Raw genomic sequence first — 27721 nt, 5'->3', positions numbered from 1 at the left:
ATGGTAAAATGAGTATATTTTGCAAAGTAACCAATATCTCAGCTCATTAATTTCCTGAATATTAATTGGTATTATTTTAGTTGCTTTAATACCTTAGAAATATGGATATTGTACAAGGCAATACAATTTGCTCACATCAAGTTTATTGAAAGAATGATACAAACATCAAACATTAACATGAGCTTTGATACAAAACCATATCAAAATTAATGAGACTGAAAAGAAGTTTTCAGATTAGTCCTAGGTCCATACACAGAGATAATAGAGTTCCTAATATAGTGGAAGCAAATTTTCAGAATAATGCATACTAGCAGAAACAATCCTCACTCTGTACTGCATCTGTAGGTCTTCAGGTGAAATTGTGGAACAGAATTCAACCCCTGCTTTGAGGATTGTAAACAAACAGTGGGGACAATATGGATCTAGCAAATTGGAGATGTACCAATGAGCAGAATGGTGGAGTGTCTTCAAAATCATTTAAAAGATCTTGAAGTCAACATGGAATGCTACTAAGAGATGAGAAATATACCGTATTGAGCTGTCTCTGGTGAGAACTGCTGATCTTTTACTAATCTGAAATTTCTTGCTGAATCAGTCTGTAGATAAGACAGTTGTCAGTCTAGATTCTTATAAACAGTCCCATCACTGTCATATGCCAGTTCCTAATCATTAACAATAATCAGCTCAAAATGTTGCAATGGCACAAATCCATATCCCAAGATTGGTTTTATAAAAATGAAGATGTGCTCTAGTAATAGTAAGAGAAATATATAAAATGGGTCTCTGATATGGTGTTGCACAGTCAGCTCAAGACATACCATTGTCATCAAAACATTTCCAGAAAACACCAGCACAATATTCAAAACATAAAGCTCCATGGTAACAGAATTCAGCACTCATTAGTGGAACTCGATAGCTACAGGATAAGGGAAATAGCATATAAAACCTTTCATCTCTGTGTCACCAGTTCAAATCCAGCTCAGGCTAGTAACAGTCAAAAGTCATTATAGTACCCTCTGATGATTATGCAGTGGCCTAATGTTACATTAGCAGTCCCCACACACTGTCACAACTAGTAATCTTCAAGGCACATTCCACAGGAGAGCAAGGAGTCAGAACTATCCTCCTATATTTAGAGATGGTCCATTCAGAAAACGATAGAAACAAATTGTTACGGCATCTTCAAGTAGTCTGCATTACTGCTCATTATATACTTATTCTTTACATAAAAGGAAGATTGCACTTGTCAGACTAGATCCTTCATGCTTATTAAATCCACTTGTCTAAAGTAAGCAGAAGTCACCTCTCTCTTGATGTGGACCAATCCACTTTGTTAAGGCTGTTAATTAATCAGTTTGTTCAGCTCTGCCTATTCTCAGCTACCTAAATCAGAATTCTAACAATACATCGGTAACAGCTCTAAAAGCAGAGGTGAATGTAAGCTGGTTCAGTATGGTGTACCAGCAAGAGCTGGTACACACCGACCATACTGGCAGAGCGCAGCTTCCTCAGGCTGGCAACAGAAAGGGACCGGGGCTCTCGACAGTGTCTGGAGCCCTGGCCCTTTAAATTGCCACCAGAGCCGTGCTGCTGGAGCCCCGAGGTAGCAGCAGCTGCCAGGAGCCCCAGACCTCTGGTGACAATTTAAAGGGCTTGGGGCTCTGGTCCCCACAGAGCCCATGACCCTTTAAATCACCACCAGAGCCCCTGGGTAGCAGTGGCAGCTGGGAACCCCAGGGCTCTGGCAGTGATTTAAAAGGCCCGAGTCTCCCAGCTGCCGCAACCGCAGCCAGAGCTCTGGGCCCTTTAAATCTCGATTTAAAGGACCTAGGGATTTAAAGGCCCCACCTCTTCTTGTTGAGTCCACCCCCCCCGCTCAGGACTCCGGCGTACTGGTAAGTCCTTTAAGTAAGAAGGCAACATCCAACTGGACAAACAAGTAGAAGCTGTGCTAATGAAACTTGTATGAAATATGCTCTTTGAGTTTTGGCATGTGGCATAAGAGCCTTCAGAAGAGTTGATTCAAGGCTAAATCAGCAGCAGAGTCTATAACACTTCACTTAAAGATACTAGAATAATAGAAAGGAAAAGCAAAAATATATATATATATATAGAACGGAATGTCATATTACATTAAACTGGTTTCAGATTCAGTCTCAGCAACTAATTCAAAATGCAAGTTTAAAAACATCTAATGCCTCAGGGCGTGGGGCTTTTTGTTTAAGAATTTTCAATTTGTTTAAGAAACAACTTTTTGACAAAGTCAAATTTCCATCTAGGATGCAAGAATCTTTTCTTCCACCAAAAGCAATATTCTAGGTGTTGTAGGAATATATTCTTTCTTCCCCCAAAACTGTCAGCTGGGAGTGGAGAGAACAATGTGGTAAGGGGAAAGAGAGAAATGGGAGAAAAATTAATAACTGGAAAAAATGGTTTCTAAAAAACCAAAGATTTTACTCTTTCCCATTGAAAAATTAGAAAAATCTTGAAAAAACAAATTCAAACAAACAAAATGTTAACCAGCTCTAATCACCATCTCCTCTCTAAGATACAGAAGGAAATGGAGAATGACAAGTCAAAGTGAAGGGAAATGAGAGGGGGCACAGGCAAAAAGGTGGCAAAATGGAAAATGAGCGCTCAGACAGGCAGAGATGGGGGGGTAATATGGTTAGCTGGGATGATACAAAGACAAGAGTGGTTAACTGGGACGAGAAATATGACGATACGGTAAGACAGTTTTTGGAAAACATAAGCTACATTTAAAATCCCAAATTCTCAGGATTAGACCACTTAATGTTTCTAGCTACAACAAAAAGTGACTGGGATAGATACTTGGAATCCCAATTGTGAGTTTTTCAGTACAGGCAGCTGTTAGAGGACTTTTAATCTTAAATCTACTAACCTTAATATTGTATAATCTAAGCTCAAGATATTACATTTTCCAACATCATTGTAACTGCAGTAGGCAGGGGGGTGCACAGAAATAAAAATCTGGCTGCTTTTGGAGGGGCACTTTTTGTACCCCCCATGGCTAGAGGAGCTGGCCCTCCTACTCTCCCAGGAGGGGCACTTTTTGTACCCCCCATGGCCAAAGGAGCTGGCTCTCTCCACTACAGCTCCAGAGGACCAGGTTCTCCCTTCTGCAGCCCTGGGGCTAGTGGAGCTGGCTCTCCCCCACTTCCTCTGCAACCCCAGGGCTGGTGGCACTTACTATCCCTTGGCAGCTGGAGGAGCTGGATCTTCTCCCACCCCACAGCTGGAGGAGCTGTCATCACCTGGCCCAGGGCTGAAGGAGCTCATTCTCTCTGCCACAGAGAAGTTCTGGGTCTGCACTGATGGGGGCAAGCAGGGGCACAGGCTACCCCACTCTTGTACACACCCATAGCAGTCAGTATTATGCAGGAAGGGATAAAACCTGCTGCACTGAGACTGGCTGCAAAGCACCCTAAAACCCAACAGAAATATAGCATTTCTGCTGCACGTGTCTGAGAAATGGAAAGACCATGCAGAAGGCTTCACAGAACCAACTCCATGGTTGTTCTCTCTATAGGTAGAGAGTGTCTCAGGAGGGTTGTATGCAAGTCAGAGCAGTAGCAGGAGTATAGCAAGTGGGTCCACAAACAATGCTGCTCTATTGAGCCACAGTCCCATGTGGGGTATTTGGGATGTGGTGCAATGGGTAGTGGTTAGTAGTACAGCCTGAGCTGTATAAGCAGCTACAACTATGTTCTGTGCTTGGCTTTCAGATTGGAGGGAGAATTCCATCCTCTGTCTAATCCCTCTACGTGTAGCCCTGTGACTAAAAGGATTAGGAATTGACCCGAAATGCCCAAGGATGTACTTTTTTTTTTTAAAGTAATCAATTAATTTTGAAAAAGCTAATTATTTTCATTAGAATTAAAAACAGTTATAACCAAGAAATAAAAGGATGAATATTCTTTTGTTAATTTACATATTTTAATGAGTAATATTTTAATATTTTCCTTCCCCCCCACTCTACATCTTAAGACTTCTTTTTAAATATTTTAGCAGTCTTACCCAGTCTTGTTCAACAAGTTGCTAATGTGATTTGTCATAATCCTAATATATCCAGACTTGTTAAATCATTTAGAGTGTATTTTACTCTATTACAAATGGTCACTGATTTTTAAGGAAGCTCATAAACCTTTGAGCAGTATTTATATCTTTGGTTATTGTTTTAAGCCCCAGGTGTTCTATGGACAATAAAAACAAATACAGTATGATATATCAAAATTCTCACATAACCAGTTGTCAGTGTATTTTATTATTTACTTCCACTTTTATTTATTAGTTTGTTTAGAAATACAGATATGTTCATGGCTAATGACCTTTGTATTATTTTTGTAGCTGTTATTGATTTTGGGGAGTCATTGTTCATATCTTTGTTAATGGCTAAAAAAAGTTACATATTCTAACTGAATCTGAAAACATTTTTGCAATCGTATTTAAAGACTCAGGCCTGGTCTACACTGGTGGGGGAGGTGGGAGAAAACCGATCTAAGTTACGCAACTTCAGCTGTGTGAATAACACAGCTGAAGTTGACGTACTTAGACCTACTCACCACCGTGTCTTCAGACTGCTGCTGCTCCCCTGTTGACTCTGCCTGCACCTCTCGTGGCGGCGGAGTGCTGGAGTTGACCGGAGAGAGCTCAGGAGGGTCAATTTATCACATCCAGACTAGATGCGATAAATTGACCCCCCACTGGATTGATTGCTGCCCGCCGATCCAGTGGGTAGTATAGACATACCCAAACTAAATGTAACAAGAGTGCCTCTGTGATCCTTCCCATACTCAATGACAATTCTTGCACAAAGCCCAGTACAATTCCCATTAGAATGAATATAAATGTCCCCTTGATTTTAATGGGAGTTATACAGGGTCCATAATCCTGTAGCCCGTCTAGTGTTAAAAATTGATTGTAACTTCAGTGAATTAGTTGTCACTTTTGCAGCACAGGCAGATGCTATATATTTTCTTTACACTCACATCTACCAACAAGTACTTTGTTACACTTTAATGTCCATTAAAGGTGAAAACCAGAGGGTGTTTTTTGTTTTGTTTTACTATTTTCTGACAATATACGGATTAAAAGACAATTATATGGGCTGAAGATCCTTGTAACACTGCATGTTAGAGTTAATGCTGCTTAAAAACAAAACAAAAAAACCCAAAAAACGAACTAGGGAATGCATTTTCAAACACAGGAGCCACAGATTTACCCTAAAAATGTAGATGCATGTGTAAATGGGTAACTGGATTTGCAAAGGATGCACATATGTAGTTACAGTATCTCACTAGCCCTATAGTGTGTAAACCTACCTTGGAAACTGTGTCCTGATGACTAAATCATTGAAGAATAAATGTGCAATACTAATCCAGATTTACCACCAATACCCCCTGAAACTGAAGGAAAATGGTGTAGCTACATGTGTGCAGAGCTATAGGAGTGCAATGCATAATGAAATAAAAGGATGACCAAAACAAGGCAGTGTGTGTAGCGTGAGGGCATTAACACAGAGAGCCATGCCTTAAGCAGTAACTAGAGAACACCCTGACTGGGAGTTCCTCTCTTTATTAAGTTCCCCCTACAACACATCCTGGTACTGTCTGGTAAAGGTGGAGGACCAGAAATGCTATAAACATGCCACACTGTACAAGGACAGTCATAATCCAAACAAAACATTAAGAGGCTTTATAAGTATAACCCCCTTAGGGTTTAGAGACATGGCCCCTTTAAAACCTTGTCCTGAGGCAAAGGAAGTGCCGATCCTTCCAAGAAGAGGAGGTGCTGGTTTTTCTTCCTCTCTCTATGCCTCTGGAACAACAGTGTGCGCGCGTGCACACCTCTGTAGCTCCAGACAAAAGGGCTACAGCCAGCAGGCCCTCATGCAGTGAAGCATCCGAGAACCTGCCCGAAGCTTGGGATGGGCAGAGCGGCCAACTCTTTTTCATCAACACACACAAAACCCCACTCTCCACAGTATTATTTGTTATAAAATGGAGTGGTCTTCCATCCACTCATGGGATTTTAAACAATTAAAAAAAAAGTGTATTTGATCCTATAGGTCTTGGGAGACACCAGCTCCAACAAATTTAATTTATTCCTCTTATCATTGAACTCATGTTTTACAGTTTAAATGTTCTTATTCAAATAAAATTAAGCTCTTAGAGGCTGAGCCAGTCTCTTTTTCAATGGATGCGTGTATATTTTATATACAAATGTTATGTGTATGAAATACCAAATACAAAATAACTTCTTGCTCATTTTAATTAAAGCATTTATTCACTGCACTTCAGATGTTATTTCTCTACCTTATTACATTTGGAAGCATAAATCACCCCAGATGTATACATTATAATGATATGCATCCAGTTCACAATATGTAGTAGGGAGGACTCTACATGTTTGTGTAATAATTTTACTACTGTAGCTGCTGTTACCAATTTATCTAATGGTCTTGTCAATCTGCTCCCTTATACTGATAGATCTGAATACCAATTTCACCTTCTGAAACAGCTACACAACCATTTAATTCTCCTTGCTTCTGTCATGGCTTCTATTTACCCATTTTTTGGCATAATCATAGAGTTAAAGGACAGATAGAGTATCTTGATCAGAACTGGAGTCAAAGGGCCCATGCATCCTAGAGGGACAGTTATTGGTGGGACACCAGTGGAATAAGGAATGCTGGGAGTTAGGCTGGAAACAACTCAGTGGCCTGGACAGAGCAGTCCACAGATTTTAACAGAGTCGTGATGGTTCATCTTCACCTACATTCTCCCCTTGCAAATAAAACATGGTGGCAGTGATGGAGCTGCAAGTTCTCGGACACACAGCACCTGGCATCACAAGCCTCTTAGGCTGAAGCACCCCAATGCCCTGGATTTTCCAGACACAAACCTAGAAGGATGAAGGAGAGGACTTCGAACCATACCCAGACCTTACCATCTTGAGCAACAGCAAAAATTTAAATTTTACTTGCGAAAAATGCAGAGAGATGTGCACTACTCTGAATATCACCACTGCCCCAAGCTTCTCAGCTGTCCCAAGAGCCTTGTGAACCTATTAGTCCTCAAAGCAGAACAAAACTGTGAAACTACATAGAGACCAATCCAGAGAGGAGAGGATAGACCCCCACATTACAGCCTTATGCAGACTGGCTGCTACATGCAATTTTGAGGACTTGACAAACTCCCCGATTCAGGACAGGATAGTCTGAAGCACTTGATATCACCACCTGTGAAAGCAGCTGCTAGATAGAAGCTTAAATATGAAGGTGTGGAGTGGAAGTCTTAAGAGAAAGGATAAAACCTATGAGGCACAATATTCAAAGTAAATGCAGTAAGACAACAGCAAAGAGCAGGTGATCACAGTTCCATATCCATAGTGAGATTCATTTACTGTGGGCGATAGCATGAGTGGGTATAGAAGAATTGGCCTGCCCTAGGATAGCATTAGAAGGAATGTGGCAAGTTGCATCATTTTAACAAGGTGTGCAAGAGCAAAGTAGAGTGCAAGAAAGATTTAGTCAGACTTGTTTAAGATGTGGATGGCACATCAGATAGCAGTGATGACATCATAACTCTCTCCTTGATGGAAAGAGTATATCAGGTTCAGGCTGTTGAGAAAGGACAGCAACAAGGGACATACCAACCTCAACACATGCCACAATATTAACAGGGAAATGGCCTATATGATTGCCACTACGTAGCAGGACTTGTAGCAGCATGATTCTTTGGGGTGAATTGGACTTGAACACACTCGTTATTAGATTGTACCTGGTCCTTAATGTGCAATGAGAGCATAATGCAACCTATAGGAGAATGTGACCTCATCGTAACTAATTTAAGAATAATAGACAGCACCAACTGAAGCCTCTGAATTGGGCATAGAAAAAGATACCACAATCCACTATTGTCAAGGTTCCTTCCCCACTCTGAACTCTAGGGTACAGATGTGGGGATCTGCATGAAAACCTCCTAAGCTTACTTTTACCAGCTTAGGTTAAACTTCCCCAAGGTACAAACTATTTTACCTTTTGCCCTTGGACTTCCACTGCCACCACCAAATGCCTAACCGTTTTTTTTTTATTAGGAAAGAGCTGTTTGGAAACGTCTTTCCCCCCCAAAATCCTCGCCAAAACCTTGCACCCCCTTCCTGGGGAAGGTTTGGTAAAAAACACCTCACCAATTTGCATAGGTGACCACAGACCCAAAACCCTTGGATCTTAAAGAACAATGAAAAAGCATTCAGTTTTCTTAAAAGAAAAGGTAAAAAGAATCACCTCTAAAATCAGGAGGGCAAATACCTTACAGGGTAATTAGATTCAAAACAGAGAATCCCTCTACACAAAACCTTAAGTTTTTAAGAGACACAAAGATAGGAATATCCATTCTATTCAGCACAGCTTATTTTCTCAGCCATTTAAAGAAATCATAATCTAACACATATCTAGCTAGATTACTTACTAAGTTCTAAAACTCCATTCCTGTTCTGTCCCCGGCAAAAGCATCACCCAGACAGACACAGCCCTTTTGTTTCTCCCCCCCTCCAGCTTTGAAAGTATCTTGTCTCCTCATTGATCATTGTGGTCAGGTGCCAGCGAGGTTATCCTAGCTTCTTAACCCTTTACAGGTGAAAGGGTTTTTTTCCTCTGGCCAGGAGGGATTTTAAAGGTGTTTACCCTTCCCTTTATATTTATGACAACTGTCCACAACTGATGACATCTTGCCAGAATTTCCAAATCCCGAAAGTTTGATGTGAGGAATGAGTTTTGGCACATGAGTTTAGAAGAAGAGTTCAGCACGCAGAGAACTTTTGCAACACCATTTGGTTGCTACAGATGGCTGTGCATGCCGATAGGCATAAGTGGTGTTCCATTGAGAATTCACCCAACTGTTGGAAGGACTGCCTGGAGTGAAAATAATTGCAAATGGTATCTTTATTGTAGATGATATAGAAGCTTAATGAGACAATGACAGAGAACTATAAGCTTTTCTGCAATGATGCAGGTACAAAAACAAAAAACTCAATTGAGGAAAAAATGTGACGAAGTATGACATACCTTGGACATCTGCTCACCTCAGAGGGACCAAAATCAGATCCCAACAATATAAAGGCAGTGAGAGACATGCCAGTTCCAATGGATGTGAAAGGGGCAGAGCTTTGTTTTATAGGAACAAATTTGTTTTCCAAGTTCTGTCATCACTTATAGGTAAGCTCACAAGGCAGGACATTGAGTGGGACCTGGCAGATCCCCAAAAGCAAGCATTTCATGCTGAAACAAATTAGAACAGATGCCTCTGTCCTGAAGTACCACGTGTCAAGAGAGCCATTGACACTTTAATATGATGCATTAGAGAAAGGAGTGGGTGTAGCTCTTTTGCAGGAACAGCTGGTCATTTTTGTAACTAAAGCCCTGTCCAAGACTGAACAGGGGTATGCCCAAACAGAAAAAAGAGCTTCTGGCTGTGGTATTTGGAGTGGAGCAATTCCATCAGTACACCAATGGCCACCCAGTAATAGTGCAATCAGACCACAACCCCCTACAGACAATCCTTGCAAACCCCCTTTTTAATGCTTCAAAGATATTGCAGTGCACGTTGATGCACCTTTATCACTACAAAATAGAGCTTAGATATTTGTGAAACAGTAACTTGTTCAGCTAAAAGTACAGGACACTCTACATGTTTACCATAGTTCATGCCTTTCAAGGTCTATGTGCATACAGACATAAAACAGACCAAGTGTACAATCCTCTTGAATTGCACTCAGTCTATACAATCTGGCATAAGTGTAGGAGTTTGTTAGATAATTAGGCACATTAATCAGATCCTGTGGCTATTATAATTAATTGGGAAATAGGCTGAAAGTTTTGACTGCTATAGATCCATTGGGAAGACGACCTTGGTGAATTGGCATACAAGTAATTAACTAGTCTTATGCTTTAAATTGAGTTTTAGATTGTCTTCCTCTGTTGGGTTAGCAACACTAGTGTTCATAACCAGTGGCACAAGTGAGACCCTATTCTGAGAGACTGTTAGAAAAAAAAATCTAAACAAAAATCACCTCCCTAAGACAGTATAAGTGTTATTTTCGATTGTGATTTGATTCTGAAAAACGTAAGTGGTTATATTGACCAATTTTGTACTTTGTTAGCCAAATCATAGTCCAATACTACTTTGGCTTCTTGTATACTACATTAGTTGCCATTTGTTAAGGCTATTAACTAAAACTATAATGCTAAATTCAACTTTTCTTTAGTTGAGCATTCAACATTAAAATAACCCTAAAGATAGGGGATATCAAGGTATGCTTTTACTGTACATTTCTTACTATTCAAATTTTGGGGAATTTGATACCCTGCCTGACACAAGAAGAAAGTCAATGATTGGCAAACCGAAGGCCCACTTTGTGAGATATGCCATTCCGATATGGTAGTCGCCAAAAACCCATTTGCCTCAGAGGAGTTCAGGCAAATGGCAGTTTTAGCACCACACCTCTCCAGCATATCCACAGAATAATGGTAAGGTAGAATCAGCAGTGAAAACTACTAAGACAATTATATAAAGCTGTTTCTGCTGGTTCAGACCCCTTGTTAATGTTTTTGATGCACCGGAATCCCCATGACAAGAGCACTAAAACTGTCCAGTGCAGGTACTGTTGGAACAAAGGATGAAAATCTTGCTACAAATTATAGGCAGAAGGAGGCAGCACCACTGAGAGGAGATGGCCAACAATCAGAGAAAGCAGGCACTAGAGTACAAGAGATCAACCAAGGATACACTAGCCCTGGAGACTGGCACTCTGAGGATTCAGCATTAGGGAGATACCACAAGAAGCAGACTAAAGGAGTAGTGAGATATGCATTGGCACCCAGGTGTCACAAGGCAACAATGCAAGAGGAACAAGTGATCCAAAGGAACAGGAGGCAATTGCAATTGCAGCAGATGAAACCCAGAGAGGCAACATAGGTGTATCATGATCAGTGGAAGTGAAGCCAGAGGGCCCATGCAAACCTGTCTGGACTCCCTGGATATGTACGTGTACTTACGTACCACTGGCCTTGCTAACCTCAGCTACATTACTATTTTTAAGCATGCTAGCTTGAGTGGAGCTATCATGCTCCCAGCTATAATTTAGATAAGCCATTAAAGACAAAGGAAAAGACACAAAGGGTACCAGAGAAGAAAGAAATGTGAGGTGAAGGAAGACAGAAAACAAAAGCAAGAGAGACAGTTTCATATTTTAAAGGTACAATAATGTGTCAGAAAGGGGCCAATATATTTAATTGACAAGAACACTAAATTAAGCGTTTATAAAAGATGTAGTGGAAGTTTGACTCCAAAAGTGATGCAATGAAATATATGTAAAAAACAGTGAAGATATTTCGTCTTTGAATTGTTAGGTGGATTTCCTCCTTCTGGTGGAGTTAATCCATCACTCTGAATGTCTAACTTATCTCTGAATTGGAACTCTGGCTCAATATGATCTTCACACACTCACAGATAAATAAAAGCTATTTGTCCTACAAGATGGGAAAGAAGAGAGAGAGTTATTTACAAAGAGGTGCTCGGGCCTAGATGCATTTTGGCACTGCTGAACTAAGTATTCCAATGCCTAACTGATTTAGGAGTCTAAATCGCTTTTGAAAATGAGATTTAAGCTCCTAAATCAGTTAAGAATTGCAATGCTGAGTGCAGAAATGCCTTAATACCTTTAAAAATCTGGTCCTCTTATACCATGGTGATGAGAACCATATAAACAGAAAGAGGAAGAAAAGGAGAGGAAGAAAGACAGTAGTAAATAAATAATAGCTAGCTAGCTAGTTCTTGTATAGCACTTTGTCAGTAGATCTCAAAATGCTTTACAAAGTCAGTATCATTTTACAGATGGGTAATCTGAAACAGAGAGGTGAAATGGGTTGCCCATGACTTACTGTGTGACCTCTGAATAGAATGCAGGGTCTTTCAAGTCGCAAAAGTTTAAGCCACTGGGCCACTACCTGCCAGAAATTACTTTTATCTCTGACTCAAAGATACTTCAAAAACAGGGGAATTTGCCATGCATAATATTGTACCAAAAGCATGTATTTCCATAGTTTCCTCAGGAGAAGATTTTTCAGATAGTTTTCCCTTGCCAAAGCCTTATCATTCCATAGGTCTTATTTCCCAAGCTGCCCATACACAACATCTAGAAATAAGTTTGTTTTGTGTACTGTCAAAAGAAGATATTCGCCAAATGATTTTGCATTGGCAATTCTAGTACTGTATCATGCTATTAAAATTAACCATTTGCTAGGCCCTATAAAAACTTGTGTCATATTTAGCCTTCTTGCAAGCACGACTCCATTGCTGTCAAGGAATTTGCACTAGTTTTGAGTTTGACCCAGTGATTAAAATAAAAGCATTGAGAATTACTATCACAGAAACACTAATAGATATATAAGGGTTTTGGTATGAACTGGGAACGTATATGGTATTCAACATTTCATGACAATCGAAAATGTTCTGCTTTTTCAGCACAAAACAGTAGGGAGAATAGGGGACGGGTTCCTTATTTCTTTTGGTTACTGAGATATTATGAAAGTTACTTTCTACTCCAAAGAGAGACAACTCACTACATGGGGTAACGTCCGGCTATTAATGAAAGTGCTCTTCTAACATGACTGTTATCACTCTCAGTTTAGAGTTCTCTTCTTCTATTGCTAGCTAAATGAGACATAAAAGGCTGGGAAGCCTAACAGAATCTATAAAGCGAGAATCTAGCAAAAAGCTATGAACAAAAGATTGTGAAAAGTGGTATACAAGAATGAAAGTGGTAATCATTGTCAAAGGGATATATTGTAACTAGAGGTTTGTTTGTTTTTTAAAGGGGTCTTATTTTCTTAGAGCTGGTATTTCAGATTCCTTCCACCTGTTAAGTGAAATGCTGAAATCATAATATTTGTAGCTTTGCATTGAGACAAATACTTTCATAATTTTCTTAATAGAGGTTGTAAAAGTGCTTAATTTACATTTGTACTAAAATATTCTAACTGAAGAATCAGGTAGGACTTAGTAGCACATTACATGTCCATTTCTTTACCTGTAATACTTGGTTGCACTTTTATCCCCAAAAGAGGGAAGGCAATAACATCTGCATTATGTTTCCCAATGTCATACTATCAGCGATAAGTTCTCAAGATTCATGACCTGCCACATCTTTATCTGATGGTGTGTAGTATGACAAAGACACAATGGGTAAGGCAGTATCTTTTATTAGATCAACTTCTGTTGGAAATAGAGACAAGCTTCCGAGCTACACATAGTTGAAGATGAAGGTCTGAAGAAGTGCTCTGTGTAATGCAGAAGCTTGTCTCTTTCACCAACTGAAGTTGGTCCAGTAAAAGACATCACCTTACTCACCTTGTCTGTTTAATATCCTGGGATGAACATGACTACAACACTGCAAACATATAGGTAGCCCAAAAATCAAGGAATTACATACAATACCATTTTTGAAAAATAGGCCAAAGTGGTATCTCAAACTTACAATTGTCATGAGAGCAAATTCATAATTTCTTTAACAGTTGTACATGCAAGATGTGAAAATGACAAGTCATTGATTTGTTATAAACAGCTATGGCCTATGTCTCCTCTTTGCTGTATGGAGCCATACGGAAAAAAAAAATCTATGTCTATCTTGTAGAAAAAAGGTCAGAGGGAACATACACAATGGAAAGCCAGCTATACAGAATGGTGTCTCTCTGTAGAGATCACCAACTCCTCCCCTTAAGCTCCACACACTGGTCTTTGCACAAATTATGGAGTACTGGAGCTTCTGAAGTCTACAAAAACTCAGTCCTGACTCCATCTTAACCTGGATCTTGGAGTATCATATCTGAGATATGGCCTTTTTCATTGGGATGTATACCTTTTCACCTCTCCAGAAGGTCATAATATTACAATATACTACCTAGCTTTCAAATCCAATATTTTTATCTGACCTTTCTACCGGTCACTCTAAGCAATGGAAAAGTGGTCCTTAGATCTGGTCAATCTAGTGACAAATGTCTATAGTTGTGTAATACAGCAATTCATTTTAAAAAACCCTCAGATTTAGACAAATCTCTTCCCATCCTTTCAAGCATCAGGACCATTTCTCTTCCTCTTTTGTGCTCTCTTCCTTGGTGATGAAAATTCACAAACCTTTTCAAAAGCATCTACTTTTGTACCATGGAATATGAAAATAGAAGAATTATGGGGTGGGAGTTCAGTTTTAGGGCTTTGTCAATAGGATTGAGGTCCTGGAGATCACTGGGAATGGGAGTAGCAGTAGTAGTAGTCACTTTCATGATTACACTGAAAAGTTTTTTCCTGAGCAGCTGAGTCCAGTATAATGTAGTGTCCCATTACATTGGACTTCAAAAATGCTGCCCTCTGACTCACATAGAATCTCCCTAACCTAGGATTCTACAGACTTTCTGGGCTTGATCTTGCAGTCCTTACTCAAGTACTTCTTATTAAAATTATTGGGAACTTTGCCTGAGTAAGTTCTGTAGGACTGTGTCCTGCATTCACAGAGTCTCATTTGCCACTAAGAAAAAGAAAAATTTCATTCTTCATATTTGAGGGCTTTTTTTCTTAGTTATTCAGTTGCAAATAAATACTGACAAGCAAAGCCTGCTAAAATTGCTAGATCAATAAGATCACAAGTGAAATATTGTAAATATAGAAACATGTTTAAATTGAAATCAGTGATGCCTTATATTCCCTGCCACTTATAACACTCACAGGTGTTCTACATCTTTCAGAGATTATATTATCAGATTTCAAACTGGGATGAGCAGTTGTGTGAAAGGGCTTCAGTCTCTGAATGACAATCATTTCAAATATATTCAGCTGAGTTATCTCCCCAGGTAACTATTCAACTTTCAGGATGTTTAAAATATTTTTTGCAAGGCTCTCATCTTCTTTCTGAAACACCCAGGCAATATAACAAACAATGTGAGTAATAATTCAATATGTGGAGTTAATCATATCCCAAAGCTTACTTCCGGCATGCAATTGCCTATTTTTACCTGACTCAAAGGACACAGATCATAGCATTTCAGTATTATTCAAATACTGATTTCTGAACTGTATTGGAGGGGAGGGGCTGAAGTATGTACTTCAGCAAGTACATATGTGAAGGAACAAAAACTGGAGAATGGGAATTAGTGTACAAGGCTTTGATCTGTTGCTATTAAGAAGCATCCCAAAACCAAATTTGTGTATTCACTTCTGGACAAAGCAATGATTTATGCAGTGAATCAGATGCTATTACAAGGTTTCTCACATCATAAACACAATTTATAATGTGTCTCATGCATGATATGCACCACTAACAATCTCATTTGATGAAAATTGTTCTTATGCCTTTTTCATTCAAGCATGCTAATGATTGCTCTCAAAAGATTAGTGAGTAGCCTAAATAGACCAGTTATCCATTTCAACAATTTTATACAATCCTTCATTGAACCAAAGTGAACATCTCAATTTAAAGGATTCCTCCCTATTAATTCACAAGTGTGCACACCCTTCACAGTTGTGCCTGGGTGTTGAGGTATTTAAAAAAAATGTAAATCTATTTATATTCATCAGCACCTGCATCAGTGAAAGACCATTGCTTCAGAATGCTAGTAAGTTTCCTCTGGAAAGTAACTACCTCCTTTGAATGATATAGTCTGTACAACCGTTTAGCTTCAAAAGCCCAGATCCTACTCCCTCATACCATGGGGCAAGCCAGAGAAAATCCATTGAAGCCAATGGAGTTACACTTGTATAGCTTTTAAATCAGTGTGAAAAGACTGGATCCCTAAAGTTGCATTTTTTCCTGGTGCTTGCAGCAAGTTTTCTGATTGAACACACATATTAGGAGAAACATTTGATTATCAGAAATATTTCTTATTAGTTATTTACCATTGGTCAGACCATACTGCTTCCATGGGGAGGGAAGCTCTGAGGCAGGAAAAAAAAATCTCCTTGAGGATCCCCCATGTAGCAACCAGTTATGGGTAGATGAGGTAATCCTCATATGCCCAGCAGATCCTGGAGATGTAGTACAGTCTAGGGCCATCACCTGGATGAATCCTGTGGCCCCATACAAGCTCTGACCACTCTAATCCCCACTCCCCACAGTGGTAGCACAGTGCTAGTGGAGCCATGTGAACAGAGACTGTCTCTTGTCTCACAGCTACTCTCAGTATACCTGGGCAGGAGTGCTCTGAGGAAAAGATGCCAGGCCCAGGCTGTATTTTTTCTGACTAGGCTCCGCAGGCTACACAAGGTTGTGTGGGGAGTGCAGAAGAAAGCCCCGCCCCCTCCTCCCCCATGGGTCCTCAGACTCAAAAGGACGGTACCGTCTATGTCTCTTTGTTATGACCCTGATCCTCTGCCCATTTAAGTGAATGGCAAAACTCCCATCACCTATGGTGGTGCAAAAAAGTCAGACCCTGCATTAGATAGGCTTTATAGGTTTCCCTACATAAAGTACATCTTCCTTTCCTCACACTGTGTTTGTGTCTACAGACATTACTAATGGCTTTCCTTTTATTTTTTGGAATATGCGTTCAGTTTGATGTACCGTTTTTTCAAATTTAGAGGGTTTACCACTTGGATGGGTGAAGTGGTTCAGATAAAAGTAGTACAGGATATAACCTTAATACAATTTTAGTGTTCAATTCTTAGTAGATTAGGCTAGAACAGAACACGAATACTCAATATGTGAAAGACTGTTCTTGCAGTACTTCTAACTCAGCTCAAGCCTGGAAAAATTGGAATGTGAATGGAAGAGACTTTTCACATGGATCTCAATGTAGCAAAGCATTTAAGTACTTAACTTTAAGAACACAAGTAGTCCCTGTGATGCTCTCTCAGAGTGACCAGAACTGAAAGTCACCCTGTTAGCCCTCTCCATCAGTATAAAAGGAATCTGCTGGTGCTAAACTGAGTGATCACTCCTTGCCACTCCAATTTGTCAGCTAGCCACATAGATTCCCCAGGACTCTGTCAGTCTTAGCTTTGCCTTGTACTTCATGTCCCAAACACTCCAAAAGCATCTCCCTGTAACATCTAGCCCATCATGGGACACTCTCAGAAATTACCAAGTCTGCCATCTCCAAAGAGGCAGAATACACACCAGCCTGGTGGCTCAGCTGAGAAGGTACACCTCATTCTGAGATGAATTTATGAACAATCCAGGAATAATTTCATTAACTAACAGATTTAAGTGATCCTAAGCAGAGACAAGAGAAACAGAAAATGTTCGCAAATAAAACAAAAGTATAATCACGCTTCTAAGACACAACATAGAACCATAGGAGGCTCCAATCTTTAGATAAAACAGTTCTCATGGCCAACATTATCAGCATTATCAACATTATTAGCCCATGGGGTTGGGGATCCACTGTTCATAAATGAAAAAAAGTGCTGTCTTTGTTATGCATCACTGTGGGAACAAAGGGGTTCTCATCCCCTTGTAAATCCAGTAAATAAATATATTCTTCTGAAGTGTTTCCCCACACACAATGCTTCTCTGCTGTTTGTGCTCCAATGAGCTGACCCTGTGCTGGTTTTTTATCCTCCTGATCATATGCATTTTAAGTCAACATAAAAAGCTCATATTACAAAATTAAATGTTATCATATAAAATGAATCCTTACTACAAACTATGCTTCCTGTTTCCAGTTATAATTCTAAGTCATATAATTTGTCTAACCATTATTTTGACCCGACATACTTGGCAAGCAGTGCTAGCAAAACGTATTACAATGCAGTTTTCAATATACAAGCTTTGCTACAATGAATTTTACAGTCTGCTCAAGGAAGGTCATACCTACATTTCTAGTTATTTCTTACATCGGTCAGTGTGATTACATTGAAAATATATATCATTGAGTTATTGAGACTTGAATCATAAAGAGACTAAGCCACTTATTCATTTTCCTCCTGTCTAGTGTGACAATTTGCTGTGGGGTTGATTGGGAAAAATATTGTCAAGACCCTTACCTAATTTGCAAAAAAGTTTCTAATTTTCTGGTATGATATTTTGTTATCTCCAGTTGCTAACTAGAGCACAAATCCAAATGATCTTTTTTCCTTGACTGGCACTTTAATGACACTCATTGTATCAAAGCCTTGCAACCTCCAAGTTATTTGTTCTTTCAGGGCTCACCATTGTGCATGCTGAATTTCCTTTCAGCATGGTTTAGGGGAGAAAATTGCAACACCCTTTGTCATTAACCTGATATTCATGCTGCGTCCTCACTACTGATTCGGTTTCCTTTGAGGTCAGATTGCAGATTTCTTCTCTGCAAGGTGCACTACCAGCGATTATCCCAGTGGAAAATTCCAACCAAAAGGGTTCAGCTCTTTTCAAGAACAAGGGAAAACTTTTCATCTCTTAAAAAATTCTGGCAATATTTTTTTTTAAAAAGAGGGAGGGCCTAGAGCAGGTCAAAATTTACCAATGAAACACTTTCCCGTTGGAAAGTATCAATCCAAAGGAATCAACGTGTTCTGTAAGAAAGTGTTGATTCTGTCAAAACGTGTAATGGAGGCTTGGCAGGCAGCTCTGCCTTGTCTCCAACCAGCCTGGGCTCCCCCAGAAGCCCAGCTGTTGCCTCCCAATGCAGATGGCTCCCTGGTAAGTCAGACAGCTGGGAGCAAGACAAAAAAAAAATGTTCGATTTTGGTTCTCCTGAAGCAGATTTTCAAAATGTTTTCTTCCATGAGATGTTTTGTTTTTAACCTTTCATTCAAACTGGGATGAATAATTTCCACCCCCCACTTCTGCACAGACAGCTCTAATTTCATTCCTATGCTTTGAGCAGGAATTTGATAGGAGATGTGCCTTTTGTTGTCCCCCATAGAAATCCACCTAACTTTGGCTAAGTTATAAATCATTGAAAAATTCCAGTTTGCTGTGCTCAGTCAAAAATTGCTAGAGCTTCATAACTTGATTCTACAAAGAGTCCATCCACACTGCATGTGCTCCAGCTGATGTTGCAGGGGGCCAAGTAGGACTACTCCTGAAGTTCCTGGGTACACATACTACAACTGAAAGCTAGGAGATAGTGTCTCCTATTTTCATTGCCCCCTGTACTTGTAGTCTGGAAAGCCACCTGAACTGAATGCAGAAGGGAGAAGAACCAGAGTGGAGGGCGAGAGTGCGGAGATAGGGAAAGACTAGGATTTGTGGCTGGTGGGGAGGTGTGGGGGGAAAGGGATAGACAGATTGTTTATACAAGGAGACTGGGAGCCAAGGATGGAAATGGGGTGGTGGTGGGGAAAGAAAACAGAAATCAGGTGAGGAGCTGGGGAAAGAATGGGAACCAATGGGGGAGAGAGACATTTCAAAGATTCCAAGATAAGAAGGGACCACTGTGATCATCTAGTCTGACCTCCTGTATAACATAGGCCATAGAACTTGCCCAACATAATTCCTAGAGCAGATCTTTTAGAAAAACATCCAATCTTGATTTAAAAATCATCAGTGATTGAGAATCTCCAATGACCCTTGCTAAATTATTCCAACAGTTAATTATCCCTACTGTTAAAAATGTACACATTGCCAGTCTGAATTGGTCTAGTTTCAACTTCCAACCACTGGATCATGTTATACCATTCTCTGTCAGAGTGAAAACTCATTAAAAATTTGCTCCCCACGTAGATACTATATTCAATAGTCAAGTCACTCCTTAACATTCTTAGTTAAGATAGACTCAGAGATTGATCCGTTTATCATTCTAAGGCATTTCTAATCCTTTAATAGTTCTCATGGAGGAGTGAAGACAGACTTTATGAAAATCCAGGGTGTAGGGGGAAAAATGGGCCTGACTGGTCAAAGAGACTAGGTCCAGGAGTCCGCTGGGAAGGGACACAAAGGATGAGGAGACTGATGGCAAACCAGTGGAGACAAGGAATGTGGGTATGGCGAGGGGATGAGACAGATCAGACAAGGGGCCTGGATGAGGAACGGGAACAGATGGGCAAGGGGAATGGGATGAGGAGACTGAGATTAGTTGGACAAGAGGACAATTAGTCCGGAGCTAGGATGAGAAGCTGGACGAGTGGAGATGGAGACTGGGTAGGCACAAAAAATGGGACTAGGAGGAGAAGGAACTGGGGTGGGAAAGAAAAGGGCAGAAGAGTCTGTGCTCACTAGAGAGCTCTCCCATCCAGAGCCTGGAATGGACTCCACGGTTCAAGAAACTGAACATTTCTCACCCATCATCATTGGCACCTCTCATTCCAGTACTGATCCACCTAAAGAATGACTACCCCTATTACTGCTGCTATCAATAACTCCATTAATTTCACGAGGTAGCTGTCTGTGTGGGGGTGGATCTAAAAGTTCCAATGCTGCTGATGAACCATGCAAATTTCAGTCGGATGCCTCATGCTTCCATTCCCCTGTTTTTTTTTTGTTTGCTTTAACACACAGTAAAAGAACCTTACTTAAGTTGCACAAGCTAAAATAAGGAAAACCAGAATTCAAGTTACTTGTACAATTCAGGCAATGGGCTTCATCCAGTAGTCTTTATTCTCATGTGAAATCATTGAGCTCCATGAAACTGCATATCCAAGAAAGGGACTATTTATTGACAGCAAACATTGAGATTCAAAGCTTTAATACTGTTAAAATACAAATTATTAGCGTCATGTCAAAATACACAGAGGAAATATCCTTAAACTATTAAGTTCTTCAAGAAGCATTTTTTGTACTTTGCCTATCTAAGTTTCAATTGTTGTCAAAAAATATTTGTCAGTTTGTGTGTGTACAGTGAAACGGACCTTCACTGATAAAAATGTAATCCTTCTAAACCTAGAAATACTGCAGAGAACACATTTTGTGACCCAACAGTTCAATCTTTCAATTTGAACCTGAAATGTATTGAACTGCATGGTGGAATTGCCAATATTTAGTTTGCACACATATTATATAGGAGCAGAACATATTTCAGGTGGGAAAGAGGACAGTAAGTACAGAGTCTATCCCTTATTTGAGTTACTATTTATACATTAGCCCCACATAGTACTTTTTCCTGAAAAAAAAAATTAGAGCAGGCCACAGGAGAACAAACCCATTTCAAGTCAACTTTTGAAATTTGTCTTCATTCCAATACAGAATGAAAACAAACCCTTTCAAATGAAAACAAATCCTTTTCACACAAAGTAGAATTGTGGCAAAATATCAATTTACAGATTGAAACTTGAGTGTTTCAATTTGGGAACGTATGCATGTGTGCTGGTAGTTAGGGCCCTAGCTTGGGATGTGGTAGTACCCAGGCTCAAGCATGTGCTCTGACTGATTCAGAGCAGAATTTCTCATCCCTGAATGATCACAGGGACATAGATTCATAGATACTAAGGTCAGAAGGGACCATTCTGATCATCTAGTCTGACCTCTTGCACAATGCAGGCCACAGAATCTCACCCACCCACTCCTACGAAAAACCTCACCTATGTCTGAGCTATTGAAGTCCTCAAATCATGGTTTAAGGACTTCAAGGAGCAGAGAAACCTCCCTCAAGTGACCCATGCCCCATGCTACAGAGGAAAGCAAAAAACCTCCAGGGCCTCTTCCAATCTGCCCAGGAGGAAAATTCCTTCCCGACCCCAAATATGGCCATCAGCTAAATCCTGAGCATATGGGCAAGATTCACCAGCCAGATACTACAGAAAATTCTTTCCTGGGTAACTCAGATCCCACCCATCTAATATCCCATCACAGGCCATTAGGCCTATTTACCATGAATATTTAAATATCAATTAATTACCAAAATCACATTATCCCATCATACCATCTCCTCCATAAACTTATTGAGTTTAATCTTAAACCCAGATAGATCTTTTGCCCCCACTGCTTCCTTGGAAGGCTATTCCAAAACTTCACTCCTCTGATGGTTAGAAACCTTCGTCTAATTTCAAGTCTAAACTTCCTAGTGGCCAGTTTATACCCATTTGTTCTTGTGTCCACATTGGTACTGAGCTTAAATAATTCCTCTCCCTCTCTGGTATTTATCCCCGATATATTTATAGAGAGCAATCATATCTCCCCTCAACCTTCTTTTAGTAAGGCTAAACAAGGCTAAACAAGCCAAACTCCTTGAGTCTCCTTTCATAAGACAAGTTTTCCATTCCTTGGATCATCCTAGTAGCCCTTCTCTGTTCCTGTTCCAGTTTGAATTCATCCTTTTTAAACATGGGAGACAAGAACTGCACACAGTACTCCAGGTGAGGTCTCACTAGTGCCTTGTATAATGGTACTAAAACCTCCTTATCCCTACTGGAAATACCTCTCCTGATGCATCCCAAGACCACATTAGCTTTTTTCACAGCCATATCACATTGGCAGCTCATAGCCATCCTATGATCAATCAATACTCCAAGGTCCTTCTCCTCCTCCGTTACTTCTAATTGATGCGTCCCCAGCTTATAACTAAAATTCTTGTTATTAATCCCTAAATGCATAACCTTACACTTCTCACTATTACATTTCATCCTATTACCATTACTCCACTTTACAAGGTCACCCAGATCCTCCTGTATGATATACCGATCCTTCTCTGAATTGGCAATACCTCCCAGCTTTGTATCATCTGCAAACTTTATGAGCACACTCCCACTTTTTGTGGTGAGGTCAGTAATAAAAAGATTAAATAAGATTGGTCCCAAAACTGATCCCTGAGGAACTCCACTGGTAACCTCCCTCCAGCCTGACAGTTCACCTTTCAGTAGGACCCATTGTAGTCTCCCTTTAACCAATTCCTTATCCACCTTTTGATGTTCATATTGAGCCCCATCTTTTCCAATTTAACTAATAATTCCCCATGTGGCATGGTATCAAACGCCTTACTGAAATCTAGGTAAATTAGATCCACTGGTTTCCTTTGTCTAAAAAAATCTTACTTTCTCAAAGAAGGAGATCAGGTTGGTTTGGTACGATCTACCTTTTGTAAAACCATGTTGTATTTTGTCCCATTTACAATTGACTTCAATGTCCTTAATTAATTTCTCCTTCAAATTTTTTTCCAGGACCTTGCATACTACAGAGGTCAAACTAACTGGCCTGTAGTTACCCGGATCACTTTTTTTCCCCCTTTCTTAAAATAAGGAACTATATTAGCAATTCTCCAATCATACAGTACAACTCCTGAGTTTACAGATTCATTAAAAATTCTTGCTAATGGGCTTGCAATTTCAGGTGCCATTAATATTCTTGGATGAAGGTTATCTGGGCCCCCTGATTTAGTCCCATTAAGCTGTTTCAGTTTCACTTCTACCTCAGATATGGTAATATCTACCTCCATATCCTCATTCCCATTTGTCATTCTACTATTATCCCTAAGATCCTCTTTAGCCTTATTAAAGACTGAGGCAAAGTATTTGTTTAGATATTGGGCCATGCCTAGATTATCTTTAACCTCCACTCCATCCTCAGTGTTTAGCGGTCCCACTTCTTCTTTTAGTTTTCTTCTTATTTATATGGCTATAGAACCTTTTACTATTGGTTTTAATTCCCTTTGCAAGGTCCAACTCGACTCGACTTTTAGCCTGTCTCACTTTATCCCTACATGTTCTGTCCTCAATAAGGTAGCTTTCCTTGCTGATCCCTCCCATCTTCCACTCCCTGTATGCTTTCTGCTTCTTCTTAATCACCTCTCCAAGATCCTTGCTCATCCAGCCTGGTCTACAACTCCTGCCTATGAATTTTTTCCCCTTTCCCCTTCCGATAGCTTCTGCAGCTTTGATTTAAAGTAATCCCAGGCCTCCTCTACCTTTAGATCGATAAGTTCTTCAGGCCAATCCACTTCCCTAACTAATTTCCTTAATTTTTGAAAGGGCTGACCTGGTTCTTCCACATCCCAGGCTAGGCCCCTAGTCTCCAGGCTATTGAGCATGCAAGCTCTCTCTCCCTGGCTCCAAAATGTTTTAGCATCAACAAAACAGCACATTTAATTGAAAATGTTTCAACTAGCTCCCGTAATTATCCAAAGCCTATTAAAAAAAAAGTCTACGTGTTCCTACTCACACCTTGGCTAATTTATTCTATACTTCATAAAAAAGTCATTCCTGTAAAATGGAAGCAATCACCTACTTTTGTTTAGTTTGTAATTCCTTTCATAGCACAAGGCCCCAATCCTACAAAAACTCACACATCTGCTTAAGCTTCTACAATGTTCATCGTTCCCCTAAAGTCAAATTTTTGCTGGTTTCTTATCTTACTTGCTACTTGAGGAGATTTAGCACAATGAGATGATGCCCTGACCAAAAAGGGTAAGTGAAGGCATGCGTCAAACTCACTAATGGAGAGAGCGTCCTCATGTCAAGACCCAGCATTACAGCCCCTCTGCCTCCAGAGTTCAGCAGTCTCTGCAGCAACTTAGTGCAGTGTCTTAGCTCTCTGGCTAAGTCATTAGCCTAAGTGCCATCTAGGGTGTCCAAGTCCAAAAAAAACAAACCAAAACCACCACACAGAGTCTTTGTCCCAGTCTCAAACTGGGCCCAACCCTTCCTGCCCAAGGAGTCTATCTTCTCTACTCTAATTCAAGCACCCTTTTGCCCACCCTCTTGGATCAGCTTGCACCCTTCCTGGGCTCCTTTCCACATCCCCACTCAACCCCTCCTGAGCTCCTTTCGGTTGCTACCTGCTCTTTCCTTAGAAACCATTCAAGGCCTCTCTAGCTAGAGTCTTTCCTAGGTTTCTGCCTGCTTTGTGATCTCCTCTGGCGTCTCACAGCCTTCTGCTCTCCTCTTCAGCCAGCCCTCCACTGCTTTGTGTCATTCCTCTTAAATCCAGTGCAGGCTCAGCTGGATGCGGCTAATCAAAGAGATCTGACTGGCTCGCAGCCTCTTGCCCCTTGAAGAGGTAGAACACCCTGTCAGAGGGAGAAATATTACTGTGACCAGAAAGAGGGGTGAACGTATGACATAGTATTTTTAATGTCCTTTTCATAAGACACTCAGGACTGAGCACAGTGAACTACAGGGAGCCTTATATTTGTCCCTTATGCTTTCAACTAGACTAAGGTAGGAATTCTAACAATGCTGGTAGATTAAGATATGGAAAGACGATTCAGATATTTATCAGTCTGAAACAGCCAGCTAAGCAGCTGCTGCTAATACAGAAGGGTATAAATGAAGGACACAGTAGGAAAGTAAGTGGAGACCGCAGAGAAGTGATATGCCTGTTGTTAAACATGGTAATATTACTTAAACGTAAAAAGGCATGCATTATTTGAATAAACCCCTTATAGTTGACAATGCATTTCATATCTCCCCACAGACACTTCATAATTAGAAATCACTAGGTGCAATTTTTCAAAGCAGAGATGTGATTAGAGATAATGTATTTGTCACTAAGTAATGTAAATCAAGATCACCTGTGGTTAAAACCATTCTGAGCCTTCCCAAGCAAAGTTTATTCTCCTATGATTCAGACTTCCTAGCTTTTTGGGAAAACAACTACAGTATTTATGAATAATACACATATCTTTGTTTGCAAGGTTATTTGCACTGCCAGGAGCAGCAGCATCTGTCAGATGTGAAGTATTCAACTTTACAGAGTAACCCAGACTTGCTAGATGTGCTGGCATCTAATCAAAGTGAAGGGGTGAAATTCTAGCCTTATTGAAGTCAATGGCTAAACTCCTTTTTTCTTCAGTGGGCAGGATTTTCCCCAAGGCAGGCAGCCAGAATTATTATTGTAAAAGAATTCTAGTTATGGAGGAGGAATAATGAATAGCAAGAGAAGTAGAATTAGAAATATTTTGAGTTTTTGCAAAGGTGGCTCAAATTTATCTGTAGAATAAAGTTTACAAAATTCAATTTCCTCAATTCCTTTACAAAGAACAAGCAAACAAAAAACCAAACACCAAACAATGACTTCAATGGAATCAGGATTTCACCCCTAATATTAGTGAACTTAAATGTATATTTTCCAAAAATTCCTTATCTATAGAGCATCACGTTTTTCATTAAAATATCCACTTAAGTGGTGCAATTCCATCTTGAGTTTACCTTCAGTTATCTTCTCAGCTTTTTCTCTGTAGACGTCATTCTACATCAGAAGTTTTAAGAATCAAGAGTCATATCTGGACTCCACTAAATATATTCTTAAAGAAAAAAAGTAGCCTTAGCAATCCACTTGCTTATCAACCAGCTGATCTGCTCCCATGCAACAGCGGTGAACAGGATAGGGACTGGGAAAAAGTAGAAAGTTGCTCCTATGATTAGCATCTTTAGGTGTGACAATAGCACCAAGTAGCTAAGTACCATTCTCCCTCTGCTGCTGTTTAGAACAGAGACAACTTAGAACAAAGAAAGGGGAGGAATAGAACAGCCACCTAAAAGCACAAAACATATAAAATATTGGGCTAATGCCTCAGCTAGTGTACATTAGTACTGATCCACTGACTTCTGTTTATGGCAGGTGGGGACTGGCCAATTTGATTTCTTTTACTTCTGAAGAAGCTGAACCATCTACATTATATGGGTTCTGACAGGAGAAGAGACAAGTGCCCCATGCTTCATTTTCCCTTGAGTCCCCAGTAACTCCATACAAGTTTATCCTCCAGTCCATCATAGTGTAACTAAAACACAGAGCAACATGCATAATCAAAAGTCCTACAACACAGCCCAAATCCCCCAATGCATATAAATCTTCATTTATGCTTCATTCCCAACAGCCTGGTGTCTTCCATCACACCTGGACTTTATCAGTCCTTCTCTGTCCCCCGCCCCACCCCAGCCCTTCCCTCTAGGCCACAACCCCACCGCTGCTTCACCTTCCTTCCTCACCCTCTGCCTACCTCCTGGCTCTGAGCTGTAAAGCCAGAGCCATCTCCCTTTTCTGGTGCTGCCTTCAGCCCTCTCCAGCTCTGACTCAGGGACACCAGCCAGCCAACTGCTCTTGCTACTCTACTACCAGCTCCCAAGAACCATCTGTCTCTGATAACTCTTCCTGACAACTAATCTGCTCTGACTCCTTTTCTCGCTAGGCCCCTTTTAGCTCCAGGTGCTGCCTCACCCTTTTAATTGGCCCAACTAGAAGCACCTGGACTGGAACAGGAACGCTGAGCCCAGTTTAATTTAATGGGACAGCTACCTTGTTACATGGTCACATATTAATATAAGGGGCGTTAAAGAAAATTAGTTCCCTATTTTATAAAAAAGCCATTGACAATTCACAAAATAAATAAAAATCACACAAGGCAGATTTAGATGTGTTACGATTTCTTTCTCCCAGGACTAAAAAGTTTCAAAGCAAACAGAGCTGTCAATACATTTCATGCTTATGACAATAATTCATTAAACACCAATGACCATCCATCTATCACTTATACTCTATTGAAATAGTTTTAGTGAATTTTGCCCTTTGATTACCTTTTTCTAAAATTGCTTCTTAGAGTCCTGTATACTGCCATATTTTAGTGGTGCTTACCATTTGATCAGCCTGGTCAGCTAACCCAATGAAAGTTGTAATCTTGTTAATGAATGCTACATAGCTATTAATAGTAACATATCAAAGGACTAGGTCAAATAGATGCTTATTTTGTATAGCACTGTCACCAAGATAAAACACCTTGTTATTTTATGCATGAAATCAATTGATTTCAATTTCCGGGCATATGTTTCAGTTCTCTTCACTTATTAGTGGCTTTCCCAGAGGA

At 40.1% G+C, this 27721-nt stretch overlaps 1 long non-coding RNA gene across 3 annotated transcripts; it reads right to left on the bottom strand.

Moving 5' to 3' along the window:
• Positions 1–27031, bottom strand: LOC122460900. Of its 3 annotated transcripts, none has more exons than XR_006282511.1 (4): positions 26861–27031; positions 26467–26641; positions 26070–26164; positions 1–1126 (listed from the first exon to the last, which is right to left on the bottom strand). It is a non-coding gene; the product is annotated as an uncharacterized LOC122460900 (long non-coding RNA). The 3 variants fall into 3 exon arrangements; XR_006282509.1 differs by having other exon boundaries at positions 26070–26109; XR_006282510.1 differs by lacking the exon at positions 26070–26164 and having other exon boundaries at positions 3–1126.
• Between the last annotated feature and the right edge of the window lie 690 nt (positions 27032–27721).

Source organism: Dermochelys coriacea, chromosome 7 (genome assembly GCF_009764565.3).
Source record: "Dermochelys coriacea isolate rDerCor1 chromosome 7, rDerCor1.pri.v4, whole genome shotgun sequence".
Classification (NCBI taxonomy): domain Eukaryota; kingdom Metazoa; phylum Chordata; order Testudines; family Dermochelyidae; genus Dermochelys; species Dermochelys coriacea.
The sequence above is the reverse complement of the archived record's forward strand: the minus strand, read 5'-3'. Positions and strand labels throughout refer to the sequence as shown.